This window comes from Rhinopithecus bieti, unplaced genomic scaffold, assembly GCF_001698545.2.
Source record: "Rhinopithecus bieti isolate Rb0 unplaced genomic scaffold, ASM169854v2 scaffold_37914, whole genome shotgun sequence".
In the NCBI taxonomy this organism is placed as follows: domain Eukaryota; kingdom Metazoa; phylum Chordata; class Mammalia; order Primates; family Cercopithecidae; genus Rhinopithecus; species Rhinopithecus bieti.
The window spans coordinates 91,781-100,026 of NW_016816274.1; positions in this window are offsets into that span (position 1 = coordinate 91,781).

Here is an 8,246-nt window from a genome sequence, read left to right on the forward strand (position 1 = left end):
TTTTTATTTATTGCGTCTATTTGATTCCTCTCTCTTTTCTTCTTTATTAGTCTTGCTAGCTGTCAATTTTGTTGATCTTTTCAAAAAGCCAACTCCTGGATTCACTGATTTTTTGGAGGGTTTTTTGTGTCTCTATCTCCTTCAGTTCTGCTCTGATCTTAGTTATTTCTCGCCTTCTGCTAGCTTTTGAATGTGTTTGCTCTTGCCTCTCTAGTTCTTTTAATTGTGATGTTAGAGTGTCAATTTTAGATCTTTCCTGCTTTCTCTTGTGGGCATTTATGCACTAGTACTTTTTTTGGGCATGTTTTTGTGATCCGTGTTAAAAATCTGCATTCCCAAAATTGCAGCTCAGATGTAAGCTTATTATTCAAATAAATGTATAATTCTTAAAATTGCTCTTGTTTAATCAGATGCTCTTTTAGTATTATTTTAGAAACATTGAAAGGGTTTTTTGCCTAAAGTACTATTTGCTGGGAGAAACTAGATTTTGGTTTTATAAAACTTAAATCTTTCATGACACCTATATTTTCTTGAATTAAATTTTTACTTCTAGAATAAATAAGCAATCTAAAAGGTGTTATCTGTGTTACTTAAAAACAGGCTTTCTTATATTTTAACCTACTAAACAATGAGGAGGAATTCCTGTTGTTAAGCATAAGGGCACTGAATTCTCAGGTGTCTGTCTTCATAAGAGAAAAAGTGGCACATTCTGCAAGTTTCAGACACTTCCTGCTCACAGGCACCAAAGCCACGTGTGTTAAAAGATCAACTTCTTGCCAAAGGAAACCACCCCTGGGAAAACGAAGCTCCCTGGAAGAGGCATTCACCTGGACACACCGTGCTCCAGGAACCAGTGGGCAGCCTTTATACATGTGTGACCAGACCCCTAGCCATAGTATGGTGTGCAGTACAGAACAGCCTGCTATGTAACTGAAACTAACTGGACATTTTACAGGAAGTGATAGAGATGTTGGTCGTCAAAAGCTTCAAATCAGTGATCTGCAAAATAAAATGTGTTAGAAATCTCTGAAAGAAAAGAATTTTTTCTTCTACCATATTTTGGAACATTATTGTTCCATTTTAAGTATACATATGTATGTGTGTATATTAAAATGTCCAGGAAAATGCCATAACATAATTAACAGGGAGATATACACATTTAAAGATGTTACTAAACTTCAAGGATCGACCAAAGTTTCCTAAGGAGGGGACATCTGGGAAAAGAAAAAGTTCTGCTTCAAAAATCAATTTTCTGGAAGAAATGGAACAATATATGTACAGTATACACACATGTATATAACTAAAGACATATAAAATGGTCTTGAGTGATAACAAACAAAGCTGATAGCATTAGTTACTTCTTTTTAAATGTACAAAGCTGATAACATTACTTACTTTTTTTAAAATGTACTGGAATTGGGAAGATAGTCAAAGACACTGATCTTCTTTAAAATTTTAATTTTTTATGAAATATTAATCACCACCACCACAACAAGAATAACAATGATGAAGCAACTTCTACCAAGTTATCAGGATGAGACACAGTGAGCCAAGTTGCTTTTTAAGTAGAAAGGAGCAAACATCATATTCAAATATACAAGGCCTAAACCACCTCATGAAATAATTTTGATAAGCAAGAAATGACTGGAGAAGCCATGACTTTTTAAAAAATTGGTAGTAAGCAGCCAATCTATTATAACATTGTCAGACAATTGTGAAAATTGTTATAGAACAGAATTGCATGCTGTAAACCTGAAAAGATAGTGGGGGAGAAATCAGCTTTTTTTTAATAATCAACTGGACTCAAGAAGGAATATGGTGGGTGAATTCTTATATAAGTAACATTAATAAATGTTAACAATGTCTAAGAATTTAAATTATGCCAAAAAAAAAAATGTGTTTTGATGGCTTTCTCAGATTAGAGTCTCCCAGAAACTTTGAAGGATCTTTCAGAAAGATTCCAACATTAGACAAACCACAGAACAAGGTAATAGAAAGCTGTTATCAGTTCAGAGATGGTGTGGCAGATTATATTATTCTTAAAAAGCATTTATTATTCCCCATCCCCTCCCTGCATATACTACCTCGTTTCATTAATGTAGGATTTCACCATGTGACTTCTTTTACTCAATATAACATTAGCAGACTTGACATAACCAGGGGCTTCCAATGTGATTACAAGGTTGAGTCCATTCTCTCTTGGCTCTGCGATTATTATTACAAGAATCACAGGAAGCTTATCATCCCTCATCTTTAGTCCCAAAAGTAAAAATAAAATGGGTGTTAAGAGACAGAGAAGCAAGCCACAGACTGGGAGAAAATATTTGCAAAACACACTCCCAATAAAGGACTTATATCTAAACTGTATTAAAAACTCACTTAAGTTAAAAAAAAAAACTTATAAGTGAGCAAAAGATCTGAAGACACATCTCAACAAAGATTCACAAGCGACAAATCAGCTAATAAAAGATTCTCAATATATTTCATCAATAGGGAACTGAAAATTAAAACAACAATGAGATTTCTCTACACACCTATTAGCATAGCTCAAAAAAATTGGCAATACCAAATGTTTGCAATGATGAAGAGCAATGGGAACTCTCATCTTCATTGCTGGTGAGAATACAAAAGGCTACAGCCACTTTAGAAGACAGTTTGGTAGTTTCTTACATAGATAACATAGTCTTGCCATGCAATCCAAGAATTGCTTCTAGTCATTTATACTAATGAGATGAAAATTTATATCTACACAAAAATATGCACACAAAGTTTTATAGTACTTTTATTCATAATCACCCAAAACTGAAAACAGCTAATATGCCCTTCAGTAGGTTGAGTGGATAAACTGTGGTACATCATATAATGGAACGCTATTCTTCAGTAAAAAGAAACATACTATCAAACTACAAAGGACATAGAGGAATCCTAAATGCACAATGCTAAGTGAAAGAAGCCAGTACGAAAAGGCTACACACTTTAGAATTCCAATTATATAACATTCTGGAAAGGACAAAACTATATAGACTGTAAAACATTCATTGCTTGCTAGGGGTTTAGAGAAAGAAGATGAGAGAAGCGCAGGGAATTTTTATAATGGTAAAATTATTTTGTATAATACTGTAATCATGGCACATGACATTATACATTTATCAAAATTCATAGAGTTTTACAACACAAAGAATGAACCTTCATGTATAACAAATTTGTTAAATTATTTAGGAGGTTGAGGGATCCCAGGAAAGAATGCAGAATATGACAAGAGAATTTAACTGTGTTACAAATGTGTGAAACAGCCTCACTGAAGAGGGTTAGGGAGAGAATGTATTGAAGTAAATAGCTTTGGAAATGAGTAGAATTTGTAAGATTAAAGGTGAAAGTTACTGCACCTAAGCACTGTACTCTGGCTAATAAAATTGTTTCCCATGTGGTATGGATTAACAATTCTGACACTGATGTATGTGTATACTAATAATGAACAATTATGTAAATGGATGGTGGATGCTGGTTTTCATTGTTAACAGAAGATTACAAACAAGAAAGGAAAACTATCCATAGTGACCCATGTGGTAATGAATTAGAGTTAGAGACTTACCAATTAATGATTCATTAATTGTACCAAATTGTAACAACTTATGTTTAACTCTTAATATAGATGCACTTCATCATATATAGAAATGTTTATAGATAATTGGACAGATACGGATTAGTATACAAAAATATTTCTTTGCTCTGTCAGCCAAGGAAGCCCATAAGAAGTGACACTATAGGAGCACTGAGCACACGTTGCAGTCAGATCTTGTTTTCTATTTTTCAATAAGGAAACAAGGCCACTTGGAGAAATGATTGATTCTAGGACAGGGACATGAAATATACAAAATGAGCCTGGAGCATCTTGCAGCCCATTAAGAGGAAAATGCACACACACACACACACACACACGGAGGTATGTCAAAGGAACACAAGAGACAAAAGGAAATAGTCAAAACTGGAACAATATAAGCGATGAAATAAATAGTTTTAAACTGTAAACCCAAATATTTTAAAAATCAAAGAGTCTATACTCATATAAATAAATGATTGAATAAATTAACAAGTGGGAGAGAAGAGAAAAATCTGCCATGCAGAAGAGTTCCAAATAAGTTATGCAGATACTCTACCCCAAAGGAGGAAGTGCGTAACTCCCCACTCAAGTGCAGGCTGCACATACTGTACCATGTGGAATCTAGGAAACGCCTATAGTATGGAAAGCTGGAGGCAGCAAATTTATAGTAAAGAAACCTGACAAGCACCACTTCAGCAGATGACTAAGGTAAACAATTATACAATCAACAATCATAAATCATGTTGAGAGTATGTACCCTTGGTATCATTGGATGAAAATTCCCCTTTATTTCTGTGATCCTGTGTACCAAAATCCATAACCTCAATCTAATAATGAGAAAAACATTGGAAATATTTCAATACAAGGGCATCCTCCAATATATTAATGCCTGACCAGTACTCCTCAAGACTGTCAAGGTCATTGAAAACAAGTGAAGTCTAAGAAACTGTCACAGCCAGTAGGAAGCTAAAAAGACATGACAACTAAATGTACTATGATATCTCAGATGGGATCCTGGGACAGACAATAGATAATACATAAAACCTAAAGAAATCAAGAAAAATTATGGATATCAGTTAATAGCAACATACCAATATTGATTCATTACCTGTACCAAATGTACTATAGTAATACAATACTACGGGAAATGGTGCAGGAGGAGAGTGGTGTATATTAGGTCTTGGTGTCATTTCTGTAAATCTGAAACTATGAAGTCTATCGATTTTTTAAAAACATATAAAAACATGGGATAGGCCTGAGTCCAAATCTAAATAAGAAACCTAGCCTAGCCAGATCCATAAGCAGGAGATGAAGTTGTCCATCCAGCCTAAATAAGCTGACTTGCAGAACTAGAAAGGGAATTCTGGAAATTCCTGAAAATTTTTGACATAAAGAACACGCAATTTCAACTTTGCTAAATATCACAAAATTGCTCTCCAAAATGGTTCTACTATTTAAACATTCACCAAATGCATGAGTTTTTATTCACTCCCACTTTTGCTTCCCATTGTCAGTGCAAACATTTTAATTTTGGCTACTCTAACGGGGAGATATTTTATTTCTTTGAATCTGTATATCACAGATTCCTAGTAAAGGTGGTGGTCATCTTTTATCAATAAATAATCCAGTAAGTATCTCAACAGATAGAACTTAAAAAAAAAATGACTTCAATAGAGGTGTTATGAAATTAACAATAAAGTTAGTTTGAATCAGGATCCAAACAACGTCCACATATTACATTTAGATTATATGTATCACAAGTCTCTCTTAAAATATAATAATTCTTCCTCTTTATGTGCTATTTTTTCTTTTTCTTTAAACAACTAAATCCTTTGTCTTGTGGAATATCTAGGTTTGACTGATTAAAGCATTGTGATGTCATTTAACATGACCCTCCATCCTCATATTTTTTGTAAACTGGGAGTTAGATCTAGAGGCCTGATGAGATATGTTATTTTTTAAACACTGTTTAGTGTCTCTAAATGCTTTCTATTGCCTTACATCAAAAGAAAAATAATGTCGCGTTTGTTCCTCTTTTAGTAATGGAAAGATTAATTAGTGAACTCAGGTCATGTCAGCCTGATCCATCTATTATAAAATTTAACATCTAGTGTTTCTTATCTAACAGTTTTTGCAACTATTAATGACCATTATCTAGACATATTAAGTTTTGCAAATGTGGTTTTCTCTATCATTTCTTCTCATTTATTAGCTGTGATTCTTTTCAAAAGAAAACTTTCCTCTACCAATTATTTTGTTACTCTGAAATGTAATCCGTGAAAGAAAAATGACTAATCTCTCACATTTGAAATACAAAGTGTCAGAAACTATCAGAACCTGGGAGATATTGCAGCCACTTTTTCAGCCAGTGGACAGGGGGAGCTGACTCAAGAGGTCTAGCACCAAGCTTTCTTCTGCCTTCAGTGCCTTTCCCAGTGCAGCTATTTGAGCACTGAATGCTTCCAGCCAACCTTTCTTGTATTCACCCTCTGAGTCAGAGTCATCTTCCTGAGGGTCTTTGTCAGGGCTTTATCTGCAGAACACCTAGACACTATCTCTGACAAACAGGCTGGGTAGAAACCATTGTAGCAAGAAGAGTGACATTGCTGTCTCCTTTGATATTATTGATCAGCTTTAACTATCTTCAATGAATCTTTATACTATAAGAGACTAGAAGCAACATGTGGCTACACTTGACCCATTTTCACTTGGCATGATTTTTTCTCTACATTTTTTGGTATACATATATATATATATACACACACACACACACACACACATATATATATATATAAATGAACTGATAAAATCGACATAGAATAATATTTAAAACTCAAGCCAAAGCTTATATTAGTATCTTCTTTCCTCTTAAGATATTTATTGCACTATATCAAGATCAACTCTAGTGAAGAAATATTTTAGCCTGAAAACATACGGATTTTGTTCAGTGCCATCAAGAGGAAATATATCTTATATATCAGTCCCTTGCTATCTATGACTACTAGGCCAAGTGCTTTAAAATATATGTTACTTTTGACTTCACAAAAACTCTCTAAGTTTGCTTTATAAGTGAATAAAATGCTCACAATCATTCAGATCATTAAGTAGTAAAACTGATATTGTAACCTAGGTCAGAATTGTTTCAAGGCCTGTGTCTTAATCCATTTGCATCGCAATAAAGAAAATATCCGAGGCTGGGTAATGTATAAATAAAATAGGTTTGTTTGGTTCATGGTTCTGCAGACTGTACAAGAAGCATGGCACCAGCATCTGCTTCTGCTGAGGACCTCAACCTGCTTCCACTGACAGCAAAAGGCAAACGGAATTAGGCAACATGTGGTGAGAAAGAAAGGAAGTGAAAGGGAGGTGCCAGGATATTTTTAACAGTCAGTTCTCATGGATGGGGAGGAGGAAACTCTTGAGGGAATTAACAGAGTTAGAACTCATTACTGGGAATACAGTACCAAACTACTCATGAGGGATCCACTCTCATGACCCAGACATCTTCCATTAGACTCCACCTCCAACACTGGGAATCAAATTTCAGCATGAGATTTAGAGGGCACAAATATCAAAACTATACCAATCTGCATACTTTTCTTTGTACTATACCACCAAAAACAATCACTGAACCTCTTTCACTCCCAAGGCACTGTAAAGAAACAGAGTAATAGGGTGGTCTCTGCCCTCTACAACCTAGCTACTTGCTACTCAGGCTGTAGTCTGAGATCTAGCAGCAGGGACTTCACCTGGAGCTTGTTAACTGTGAAGAATCTAAGGTTTTGCCCCAAATCTAGGAAACAGAATCTACATTTTAACAAGACCCCTAAGTATCTCATATGTGCATAAGAAACATGTTTGAGATGCACTGATAAAGAATTCTTCATCTAGTTGTGGAAATAATACAGACACTTAAAAAGAAAACTTACCACACAGAGTGGCCAGAAATGAGAACACATTGAGTTCTACAAGAAGTCAGCAATAGGGGACAGATTGGAGCTAGAAGTTGTATAGCACAGATCCAGGGAAAGTTGCTTGGAGGAGGTGGAGCTCAAACTGGGTCATGCAAAATGCTTTGACTGATAAAGTGGAAGATTGTTTTGAGAAGAAAGACTGTTAACAATGAAGTATGGAGGTGAAGACATGTTTGAGACATACAGAATGTTTGAGAAGCAGTGTTGACTCTGCCCAGAATGGCAACTCATCAGACTCTCTAGAAATGCACAAAGGCTGTGGTTTCATCTCTGTTCTCCTGAATTGTACCCAGAATCCAGGACTTTGTTGCTATTCAGTAAATACTTGTAGAATAAAAGGCACTTATCAAAAGTTACACTTCCTCATTGAATGATTTCATATACGCATAAACTCCCTAATTGTTATTGATAGTTCCTGAGTAGGTTGGGGCTTGAGGAGGCAGGTTCAGCCATTGCCTTCCAAACCTTGGTTGTTGTGTCTAAAACACAGTGATGCACTTCAAAATAATGAACATGCAGAATTTTTTAAAGTGGTGCACAGAGATCAGGAACATACATAAGCATCTTACTTCCTGGATAGACATACTATGGCCAGTATTTAGACATATTTCCTTAGAATAGAGTAATAAAATAAAATTACTTAATGAAAGATATATAAACATTATAGATCT